The sequence below is a fragment of the Stigmatopora argus genome, chromosome 7 (genome assembly GCF_051989625.1).
Source record: "Stigmatopora argus isolate UIUO_Sarg chromosome 7, RoL_Sarg_1.0, whole genome shotgun sequence".
In the NCBI taxonomy this organism is placed as follows: Eukaryota; Metazoa; Chordata; class Actinopteri; order Syngnathiformes; family Syngnathidae; genus Stigmatopora; species Stigmatopora argus.
In genome coordinates, this window is record NC_135393.1 from 4,313,930 (window position 1) to 4,326,803 (window position 12,874).

Consider the following 12,874-nt stretch of genomic DNA (forward strand, 5'->3'; position numbering starts at 1 on the left):
CTCGTCTAATAGCCAGGCATTAAGATGATTGGCGAAGAGGTTCAGAGACATGAGTTCACGTATGTTAATTGGTATTGAGTTGCAGGTATGTGCGGCACGGACAGAGAAGGTGCTATGGCTGAAAGCACTCTTTTTGAAGGGAACTACACCGTTACCTCCAGAGCCAGCCCTTGTTGATGTGTTGGATTTTTTTTGTACAAAATCTTGCAGCGGAGGGTGGCGTGGTGGTAGAGTGGTTAGCGTGTCGGCCTCACAGTGGGCGTGACCGGATGTTTGGTCGCCGGACGTTTGGTCGCCGGACGTTTGGTCGCCAGATGTTTGGTCGCCGGGCGCTTGGTCACCGGACGTTTGGTCAACGGACGTTTGGGTGAATATAATTTTGAGAGCTGGTTTCAACAGTAGATATTTAGATATTATACTCTCTCATGAACATAATTTTGAGAGCTGGTTTCAACAGTAAACTCTGTCATGTTGTCAAACGTCCGGCGACCAAACGTCCGGCGACCAAACATCCGGGCGACCAAATGTCCGGGCGACCAAATGTCCGGGCGACCAAACAACCGGCGACCAAACGTCCGAGTACCCACAGTAGGAGTTCAAATCCAGGTCGGTCCACCCGTGTGCAGTTTGCATGTTCTCCCTGGGACTTAATGTCTCACCAAACTTCACACACACAACATGTTGGTATTTTAACTATGCCACTATTTTACACTCACCTGACTTCGGTGAGGGCAAGTGTGGGATCGATTCCCGCTCGGTGGTGGTATGTTTTTTTTCCCCTTTGCATACATGATTACGTATGACCTTGGGCTAGGACTATTGGGGAGGCACTCTGAGATGTACAAAAAATAAACCATTACTTTAAAAAGACAGTATGCGCAATATATATTCATTCATCTTTCATAAGCCCCATCCTCGTAAGGGTGTCAGGGACTCCTGGAGGCCCTCCCAGCTGACTTTGGCTGAAAGGCAGACTACACCCGAGACTAGTCGCCAGTCAGCTATAGGGCACACAGAAAGAAAGAGGACCATTAGTACTCAAAATCAGAACACCACAAACAGGAATCGAGCCCGCTCCTGGCCGCACCGAACTCAGACGAGTCCACCACTACACCATCAAGTGGCTTGCAGTATATGTAAGTATGTATATTTTTAAATTTGGGCCCATTTTTAAACATTTATAATTTATTAGTTCTCAATGATTTCATTTTCTTTATTTCTATTTTGACATATATGAAGAGGTTTGGGCATTATTAAGGATAGTCAACCTTTAAGCAATCTTTATAACATACTCAACATTGCATTTTACCACCTTATGCAAACTCTTTAAATGTCAGGAAACAAAGAGAGGCAAAAGAAATAACTGAACGTGTCGTCGTTTTGAAAGACATCTCGTCGTCTGGGCTGTCTCTTCTTATTAGTCGTGCCTCTGAGGTCAGTTCCGACCGAACCTCTTCCAACATCTACTGCTGCCACCACATATAAGCTTTAACCATAACATTCCTGGAATATTTCACATGCGATTGAGGTACTAAAATTCCAATATACTTGTATGCTCAAGGCAAGGTTAAATAAGCAGGCATGAAAGTTTGTTGAGGTTCTACATTCCTTATCAAATCTCAGGTATCAATGCCATTAGGGGCACTACCCCCTACATGGGCATAAACACACTGAATGTAGGGCTCCATGTGGTTTAAGGAGAACTACAAGCTGTTAATCATGCATTGTTTTACTTTTATATGCTTAATATCAACCAGTCGGCAAATAACAATCAGAGGGAGAGAGCAACAGACAGAGGCAAAGTAAAGTGAAAAAAAGCTAAGAATGATGACTCGCCTGGTGAAAACTCAAAATTTTAATTACAGTTAATGTCCCAGCTAGGTCTTAAGATGGTGATCAGGAGACCAAAGAAAACAAACAGTTTATTCCAGCGGACTCCGAATAGCGCTCAGTAGAGTCCATGGCTTGTTGGACAGAAAACACTGAATCAGGAGACAGTTAAAAAATACATTGTTTTTACAAATAGCAGAATTTTTGACAGAGAATTGATTCAAATCTATAATACACAGGCTAAAATGTCATTAACTAACACAGAATTCCAGTAGTAGGCCTCTTTAACGTCATTATGTTTAAAAGAAAACCAGTATGAGCACAAGTGCAAAATCGCTGCCAGGCCCACACTGTAGGGTAAGCAGTCTGATAGTTTCACAGCTATCAACGAGGTGTGAAAAAAATAAGATCATTGTAGGGGAATCTAGGACCTAGATTCTAGGTCTTGTCACTCATCACAACACATTTGAAGTATTCTTATGCATTGATACTTGAACCACATTTTAAAAAATGTTTTTGTATCAGGCCTGCTTAATTAAATGCAGAATTATACTTACCTGTAGATTAGGATTTGAGATGTTCAAGGCATGCAGACTTTTCATCACAGCCTTCAGTCTTTGTTTTATAAAGTAGCTCACAGAGCAAAAATTAGTAAGTCCACAAGTGACATAGACAATGTAGATTACCTATTTGTGATGAAAAAAGAGGGAATAAAGTATTTTTTATTAAATTTTTAATTTCCTGCCTATAGTCCAGGGAGCAAGACAAAACACATCTTAAAGGTGAACTTTTAATTCCCTTACCCTTATGACTTTCTATCCATCTCTGTCAAAAATATGATTAATTTGAGAATGCCTGGACCAGAGACACATGCACACAGACCCATACACATGCACACGGACACTGGGGTGAAAAGCACACTCATTTTCAGCTAAAATTGCAGGACGCAGGGGCATCACTGAGTTTTTCTGGACACTGGGTCCTAAGCCTCCAAAAATGGGAGAGCTATGTGAGCCAATGTTCCCCCTAATTTTTTGTTTGTCTGGGCAGAAAGACAACCTCCCTGAGCACACTGAGTACTGGTGTGAGCAACATCATCATTGCTCGCTATGGGCACACACCAGTATCACACGCAGGTGCATGTCTACTACACATAAATGATTTAGTAATAATAAAATGTAATGATTACTATCTATGAATGGGCGGCCCAGCGGATGAGTGGTTCGCGCGGCGGCCTCAGGGATTTTATTTTGTGTGCTCCATTTGATTTGGTGTGCGCAGAGAAGACGAGAGTAGTGCGCAATTGCGCATGCACGCAGCTTAGAGGGAACATTGATGTGAGCATTCAATTTAAATACCGCTTATCCTCACTAGGGTCCTGGACAGGTGCTTGAGCCTATCCCAGCCAACTATGTGCAACAGGCAGGGGAACCCCTGACTTGGTCGCCAGCCAATGTGCAGTTTGCATGTTCTCCGTGAGCTTGTGTGGATTTTCTTCGGGTACTCCACATCCCAAGAACATGCAAGGTAGGCTGGTTGAATACTCTAAATTGCCCCCTTGGTATGAGTGTGAGCGTGAATGTCTGTCTCCTTGTGGCCCACGATTGGCTGGCCACCAATTCAGGGTGTCCCCCGCCTGGTGCCCTGGTGCCCGAAGTCAGCTGGGATAGGCTCCAGCACCCCCCTGCAACCCTTGTTAGGATAAGCGGTTAGGAAAATGTATGAATGAATGCTGACATTCCACACCCAAGTTTCTTTTTTAAATATTACATTGAAACTAGCCTGTGTGACAAAAGATGTTAACTATATTTGCAACACAATAAAATGATTCAAAACTCTTGCATTTTACAAACAGTATAGAAGACATAATATAGAAATTGTGTAGAAATTCTTTTAAAAATTATGTATTTTCAAAGGATTGCTCTAAAATGTGACAATGAAGAACTTTTCTAAATTCCTCTTTCTTAATGGATGAGTAGTTTAGAAAGCTGTGTTTCACATATCTCAAAATGTTCTTTTTTTTGCTCCTGTGACACTTTTTGTTGGTGGTTGAATCAAATTCTTTTTTTCCCCTTTAATTAAAATAAATAGGTTTAAACTGGTTCGGCCCGGTAGACGAGTGGTTAGCACGTCAACCTCACCTTTCTCGAGTCAACGGTTCAAACCCAGATGAGTTCTCAATGTATGGAGTTTACATGTTCCACCCAGGCTTGCATGGCTTTTCTCTGTGTACTACACTTTCCTCCCACATCCCAAAAACATGCAGAGTAGGCTGGTTGATTGGCTTAATTGCCTTTAGGTATGAGTGTGAGCATGAATGGTTGTTCATCTCTTTGTGCCCAGGCTGTCCCCTGCCAACTGTCGAATATTTAGCTGGGATTGGCTCCGGCACCCCTACGGCTTTTGTGAGGATAAGCGGTACAGAAAATGGATTTAAAAAAGTTTTAAATGACTGGCAAAATACACTATTGCATCAACAGTTAGAGTTATCAGCAGTGCTGTCCATTCTATCTTTAAAATTGTCCGAACAGAGGTCTGCTTTTATAGCACAGGCGACAAATTTATAAAATGTGTCTCTCAGCCAAGTACGCATCGTACAATCAAATTTGCCTTGAAATCAACAGTCTGCATCACAGTGTGGTACACTGGAAGCACGGCGGCAAACAAAAAGGCCATGCAGAAAGTGATTAACACTGCCCAGAGGATTGTCGGCTGCTCTCTGCCCTCACTGGAAGACATTGCCAGCCCTCGTTACCTCAGCAGAGCCAGGAACATCACAGGGGACCCTTACCACCCTGGTCACAATCTGTTCCAGCTGCTGCCCTCTGGCAGATGCTATAGGTCCCACAAAGCACGGACAAATAGGCTTAAGGACAGTTTTTTCCCCACATCCATCAGAACTCTAAATTTGCGGTAACATAACACACATTCCCTTCTGAGGTAATCTGAAAAGATGTTTGGGTGGTGATCTGCCTCCTACTAGCTGACTGAAGGTAAGTGAAAGATAATGAGAGGTAAGCGACCTGTATCCATAACAGCAGAATGCCAAATGACAAGTCCGTAACTATCACTTATTTAGGTCTTTTGCCGAGTAAACGCAGCTTATGGAGAAGCACCACCAATTTCGTCACACGCAGTTTCTGGGTGTGATGACAAGTAGGCTTTTTTGTTGTTGATAATGACGACAGGGCCTATGTCTGATTATTATTATTATTCCACTCTTACTGTTATCTGCACTTAGGTCGATCCGGGGGTTATTCGGTCAAAGATGCCGCCAATAATAATATTGGCTAACAGCACAGCTGGAAGTCTTAACGGTGACTCTATTTAATGTTTTTGGTTCATTTGTATTAGAATTCAATGAACAACAATGGCAAAATCTTTTGAAGCATAAGAAGCAAAATGAAAAACGAGAAGAAGCAGCAAGCTGTTATCAAAGTGTTTACGAGTCTTGCTATCGCCAAGCTTACCAAAGACAATGGGAGTTGGATCGATATTTTAAGAAATGTCACATACTTTTATGTTGTTGTGTAAAAACGTGCGTATGTTTACTCAGCTTCCAAATGTGTGCATCCTCCTCCTCCCTCAACTACGCATCTGCGTATTGGAGATCAAAACCACTTCAGGAAGACATACACACTGGTGAGTGCAAAACAGTCAGGATGCTGTGAGCAAAAAATGATGCTTGAGAAGCTTTGAGACAACACATATTAAAACAAGTGCAATGTTGTCCAGCTGGCCTCAGCTTCATTAGAATTGGAAGTGGGGTGACGTGTGGACAGTATGTGTATGTGCGCGTGTTTGCTGGAACCAGATAAAGCCCAGTGGGCAGAAGCAGATGCTTCCTTCTTTTTAACTCTATAATTCCCTAGAATGTGTTTTCTGCATTTATAAGGAGTTTTTTTCAACTGTTTCAGCTTAAAACACCTATATTTATATTCTCTTCAATGTCCTTTAACACTTCCTCAGGAATGCTACGCAGTCTAAAAGACACATGTACTCAATCAAAAGTTTAGCCTTTTCAAAGACACAAGACCATGTAATGTATCAAAATTACAGTACAGTATCGAAACAAAACAAATCACAACATTAGAGATGAATAATAGGTTGGTTCATGTAGATATGTATATGTAGATATACTGTGGAAAGTGATACCTTGACCTACGAGTGCCCCAACATACAAGGAATTTGATATACGCGTACAATTCTGAGCAAAGATTTGCCTAGAGGCGGCCCGGTAGTACAGTGGTTAGCGCATCGGTGTCACAGCTCTGGGGTCCTGGGCTCAAATCCAGGGTCGGTACCTGTGTGGTGTTTACATATTCTCCGGGCCTGCGTCATTTTCAAAGGGGAGTTGGAGATTGGAGAGCGGAAACAGTCGAAGATTGACCAGAGTCTTACACAGAGTAACTTTCTGTCTGTTTTCTTTCCGTGCTCCCCTTCTGCAGAAGCGTCAGAATCTCACTCATCTGTCTTGGCGTGCTTACTTGTGTTCGACCTTGTTGAATGTTCATCGTGGACCGGACAATTTAAGTTAAATTTAAAGTTTATGTTATGTTACGAGCGCATCCGTCAAGTCTCTCTCTTACTCTCTCTTTTTTTCCATCCACGAACTAAGCATTGCACTGAATAATATCTCATTTTTGTATTAAACATTATAACCACTAGTTATTTGTTACTCTGTTAGTAGATGGTGAATTACAATCAATAAAAATATGTTTTTCCATTGTAATATCCAGTTTTTTTATTTCAGAGGGTGGGAATGAATTAATTTGTATTTAGTTCGTTTCTATGGGAAACATGTATTTGAGATACGTGTAAATCGACATACGAGCTCGGTCTCGGAACGCATTCTCAAAGTATGACTGTATCAAGAAAGATTGGTGTCTGCCAAAACTGGGGTTTGTTTCTTTTCTCCCCTACATAGGTATTTAAGTTTAGGTTTTGCATATATCTAGTGAGTTTTATTTTATTCTAAAAATTGTTATTCCTAAAAAAAACAGACCATACAATCCTCTATGCTGCAAGATTGCATGGCATGACAATTCCATTATTGTTTCTGTTTGGCATAAAATGCCACGCTTCTCTAAGTTCCATCTGCATTTCCTATGCATGCTCAGAGCAAAGGCTCGTTCACTGACCCTTGATAACATCGTTGACGAGCCCAGCTCTCATATGCTCATTATTTTCAAAAGCATTATTCACTCATTGAGTTGCACTCACTCTCTCTGGCATAGTTCTTTTAATTTTATTATGAGTCATTTTTTTCTTTTCTTTTTTTGGCATCTCACTCTAAAACTGAAAAAAGTAAACAGAAATAAATATAGCAACAATTCTGGGGTCACTCTACAAGAGAAATATTCAGTAATATTTGCGAACCATATGTGATGAAAAATGTTTGCTAATTGAATAAAGAAAAACAATCAATGTAACTACTATAAATGTGTCTGTGTTAAGACGGGACCGGTAATTTTTGTGGGCTAGTGCAGGAAGATCATCCAGTTAGGACATAATCACAACATTTGAAAGCTTGTTTTTTTTGTAATTATTTAATACTGTGGAAAGATTTTAGCCCAAGACATCGCCAGCTGAAGGGTTACAAAATGGGCTAAGCTACTCTTAAAGTGGACTCACAGTGGGCAAGTTTCATCATGCCACCCGCAGACCTTTAATAGCACATATTTTGTTCCGGCTCCCTCATACATAAACACTTGACTTATTAGAGAAGCATAACATTTATTATGGGACGGCCCGGTGACTGAGTGGTTAGTGCACAGTGGGGGAGCTGGGTTCCAATCCAGGGCGGTCCACCTGTGTGGAGTTTGGATGTTCTCCCCGGCCTGCGTGGGTATCCTTTGGGTACTCTGGTTTCCTCCCACATTCCAAAGATATGGATGGTAGGCTGATTGGACACTCTAAATTGTCCCTAGGTATGAGTGTGAGCGTGAACGGTTGTGTTTCTCCTTGTGCCCTGCGATTGGCTGGCCACCAATTCAGGGTGTCGCCCGCCTCTGGCCGTAAGTCAGCTGGGAAAGGCTCCAGCACCCCCCGCGACCCTAGGGAGGATAAAGTGGTTCCGAAAATGAGATGAGAGCATTTATTATGGTTATATCAATCCATACTTATTAACTAGGAAATCAATAAAGTCAAAGATTGCTCTCTTAGAAAGAAATAATTGTCATAGTTGAACAAAATTACAGAGAAAACATACATTTTCAATCAGTATTAAATCATGTATTCTCTTTTGACAATTGTAATGCTCATCTACGTGAACAGTCAAATAATATATTAATCTTAACTTACTAATAAATAACAAACTCTATAGCAGGGGTAGGGAACCTATGGCTCGGGAGCCATATGTGGCTCTTCTGATTGGTGCATGTGGCTCTTCGCTAACCTGTGAGGTAAACTATGTATTTAAACTGCTGGTGACAGAGCCGAGTCCTGAATGCACCAATAGGAGCGTCACATCGGCACTATGGCGCTCACACTTCCTCTAACATCAATCATCTTTTTTTTCATTAGACTTTTCTGCATGCATATTTTCATTGGTTAGCAACTGGGTAACAGTGTTGTCTAAATAATTCATTTATAGTACTTTAAAAGTGGTAAAATTACCCCCAAAAATCACATCTCATTTTCACATTTTTACTCTTAAATTTTGAGCATGGCTCTCAAGGAATAAAATTTGAAAATAGGAATTGTTTATGGTTCTCTGTGTCAAAAAGGTTCCCGACCCCTGCTCTATAGTATCCAAATGCTAAAATCTTTCTTTTTAGCACATCCAAATTACCAAAGAAAGTTTGTGTGTTTCAGTTAAATGCCATGTGAAATAGGTAGGAGTCCTCATTCATTCATTTTCTGTATCGCGCATCCTCGTAAGGGTCGTGGGGGTTACCGCAGCTTAACCAAGCCAACTTCAGGCGAAAGGCAGAGTCCAGCCTTTGATTGGTTACCAGTCAGTCATAGAGCACATAGAGAGACAAATGACCATCCACACTCACAATCATACCACCACCAGTGGGAATCGAGCTCGGGCTTGCCCTCACCGAAGTCAGGCGAGTGAACCTTTTCACCACAAGGCGGAATAGGTAGGATTGAGTACGCTCAAGTACACTGTTGGGCAGATATCTTTAGTGTTATCCCAAAAAAAGCAACAAAAAAAAAAAAAAATGCAGAAATAAGAGGGGTGTACTCACTTTTGTGAGATACTGTACATTTTTAATGAATGTTTTTGTCAAACATGTATAATGTAATTCAGTTATTATAATTCCTCAAATGAAGTTACTTTTTAACACCGCTATATAATTTGTAATCATTGTACAAGGGTTCAATCCCTGGTTCCAGACTTCGTGTGTGGAGTTTGCTTTTTCTTCCTGTGCCTGTTTTTCTTCCATGTCCCAAAAACATGCCTGGTAGGCTGATGGATTGATTTTTTTTGCCGTTTTCCCCAACAATGTTACAGTTTTAAAAATATGTCAAAGAAACAGCACCAGTTTTTCAGTATATCTTTCACCTTTCATAGTAAAGTCAACAAGGGCTTGTTCTTCATGAATACAAAACATAAAATAAAATCAGTCTGACATGATATAAAACCCTCTGTCTGTTCGTATTTGTCCAAATTTCCTTTTCAGTTCTTGGACCCAAAAGGGTGACGTTTAGGCAAATGAAGCCGAAGCTACAATGTTTTGTTGTCTTATTCAACAAAGTGTCAGGCTTTGTTTGTCTCACAAGGTATCCTCAAGGAGTCTTATTGTAGCTTCAAAATGTACTGTAATGTGTGACTCCAGCCAGCAGAGATTGCAATGTTCTACTTGTATTGATTTATTCATTCATTTTCTTCATCGCGCATCCACACAAGGGTCGCGGGGGCTCCTGGACCCTATCCGATCCAACTATACCTGAAATGTGTGTTCAACTAGCAGAAAAAAAATGGTAGCCATTCAATCACAGGGCATCCGGAGACGGACAACCAATCACGCTCAAACATATGGCTGGTTTAGAGTGTCCATCGAGCCTACTATGCATATTTTTGGGATGCGGAAGGAAACTGGTGAAAACCCATGCAAGCCTGGGGAGAGCATACAAACTCCACACAGGTACCCTCGATCTCAGAAGTGTCAGGGCGAAGCGCTAACCCCTCATCCAAAGAGCCGCCTGTGTTGCTTTAGATTAATATTTTTATGTTGCACCAAAAAAAATCGACCATGAGATTGCATTAACAGTAATAATGCTTCTCCCTACAAATACCCAGGGTTTCTCTTTTTTTTGGGTAGGATAAACACGTTGAGTCTGTGTTTTTGCAATTGTGTCAAGACATACTTTCATGCTTGCCCCATACATATCAGTGAATCATGAGTGGAATGGACCACTTACAAATGGATACATGAATTGCCGACACCATTCCAAAGGGCTCCCTGCTTCCCCCTTAAAACTGTCACAGCAGAGTTAAGTATACTGTAAATTATAGTACCATATAATAATTCTCTCTGAAAATAAAGCCTTAATGTAATTGATCTATCAATATCAAACCTCACAGCTGCTATTTTGCATTTGAATAAGATGGGAATTAAACATTTGAGTACAATAAAATAAAAAAATCTTAAAATTAGAGTACCACAGAGTTCAGTCTGGCTAGAAAGTGAAGGAGTTGTGAAATTGAGAGTGATTTTGAATTGTAGGCATTTTCTTCTAATGACGAAGCACTTTCCCCTTTAGTAGTAAAAGGGCACTTGCCAAATGTGAAGGGAACAACAGCAGCAGAAGCAAGTAAACTGTGGCTAGAATCCCTAATGAGGTGTCTAGAGAGATAATTGATGCTACTCCGAAATGTGCTTACCACGGACCTGGGACACTTATGTTTAATGAGGATTAAAGATTCAAAAGAAATACATTTTATATTACAAAAACACAAGGGGCAAGTGCATCACAAGAAGAAACAGGAAAACAGACTTGTTTTTTTTCAGAATAAGATGAAATTAATCTGTCATCATAAAACAAACAGACATTAATCAGTTAGTGTAATAAGTAAACACATCCAGTTTTCCCCATCATAACATGATGTGTCATTTACAGTTTGACTTCATCGTTCTGTATTTTATCACTCTAAAGCACGTGTCAAAGTGGCGGCCCGGGGGCCAAATCTGGCCCGCCGCATCATTTTGTGTGGCCCGGGAAAGTAAATCATGAGTGCCGACTTTCTGTTTTAGGATCAAATTAAAATGAAGAGTATAGATGTATATTAAATTTCCTGATTTTCCCCCTTTTAAATCAATAATTGTAATTTTCTAATCAATTTTTGTGTGTTTTTAGTTCAAAAATCATTTTGTAAAATCTAAAAATATATAAAAAAAGCTAAAATAGACATTGTTTTAGATCTATAAAAAACTGAATATTCAGGGCTTTTAATCAATTTCTTTTAATCCATTTATTAAAAAAAATCTAAATATTATATCTAAAATGGTCCGGGCCACGTGAAATCAAGTTGACGTTAAAGCGGCCCGTGAACCAACCCGAGTCTGACACTCTTGCTCTAAAGTAATCAGATGTGACTAACTGATGACCACAATAGGCAAGCCTGCAAATGTACACATGCAATGCTAATGTAGAAAAAGGTATATACACAACTTGACTTAAAATAGACTGGGAGATTTTTTCAGGAGAGGGTCAGACATTTAATCAGGCCACCCTTACATTTCCCCACGGTGGTCTTCTGTCATATTTTGCTAAGCATCAGGAATGGTCACTTTGGGGTTGTCCCCACACGTGATTTCATCATTTGTATCACGCCCATAATTATTCTCTCCCTTTGTCAAGAAGCTTTCAAACATCAGTGACTGGAGCACTCAACGCCATATATGTTGTAAGGTGCAATGGGATGATCAAAATGTGTTCCTGCCGAAAAGTAACCAGTGAAAACGCATCCAAACTAGCTGTGATTAATGTCACGGAGGTATTGAGGTGAATATTATCTATTAATGCATGGAGTACTGGGAGCACTTTTACAGATGAACCATAAAAAAACATGGATCTTCATAAACAGAAGCAAGATTTATTCCCTTAGTAATGAAACTGTGAGTATATGGTCACAACTATAATTAATGCAAATATAGGAAAAAATTGACCAAGTAGCAAAAATTGGCAGACGCGTCTATCAGGGAAAGCTTTGGGAGCAAAATCTGATAAGGGAGAAAATCTGACAGAACAGAGTATGTTCCTGTCTAATTGAATTTAAATTTGCATTCCAATATACAAACATAATAGTCACTGCAAAACTCAGCCTAAAGCAGTGCAAAAAGTAGGGCGGGACCCCTGGGGAGGTGCAAAGCGATTTTGCCTTATAAGAAGAAGAAGTCAGCGACACCGACTGACTAACTTTCGGCTTTTCCTCTCAGTGGTTACCACAGCAAAACACAAAAAAATATTTGACAGGAATGATAAGAGAGGTATAGAGCAAAACAGATAGTGACTGAGTCAAACATAAAAAGTCAGCTGAAAGCCAAGAGGAGGAAATATGAGAAAACATATTTATTTTTCTTTATTGTCATTTCGATGAGATATGAGGAAACAGAAAATAATTGAAAAGCACTGCCCTAAAGTCGCGGCCCAGCGACTGAGTGGTTAGCGCGTCGGCCTCACAGCCCTGGGATCCTAGGTTCGAATCTAGGGTAGTCCAACTGTATGGAGTTTGCATGTTCGCCCCGAGCCTGCATGGGTTTCCTCCGGGTACTCCGGTTTCCTCCCACATTCCAAAAAGGTGCATGGTAGGCTGATTGGACACTCTAAATTGCCCCTAGGTAGGAGTGAGTGTGCATGGTAGTACGTTTTCTTGTGCCCTGCGATCGGCTGGATTCAGGGTGTCTCACGCATCTGGCCCAGAGTGAGCTGGGATAGGCTCCAGCACCCCCTGGAAACCTAATGAGGATAAAGCAGTTCAGAAAATGAATGAATGAATACATGCCCTAAAGTCAAGTGGACATTTTCAGACCAGCAGTCAGTTGTAGAGGTGGTGAGCCACTAAATATTCATTCATTTATCTTCCATA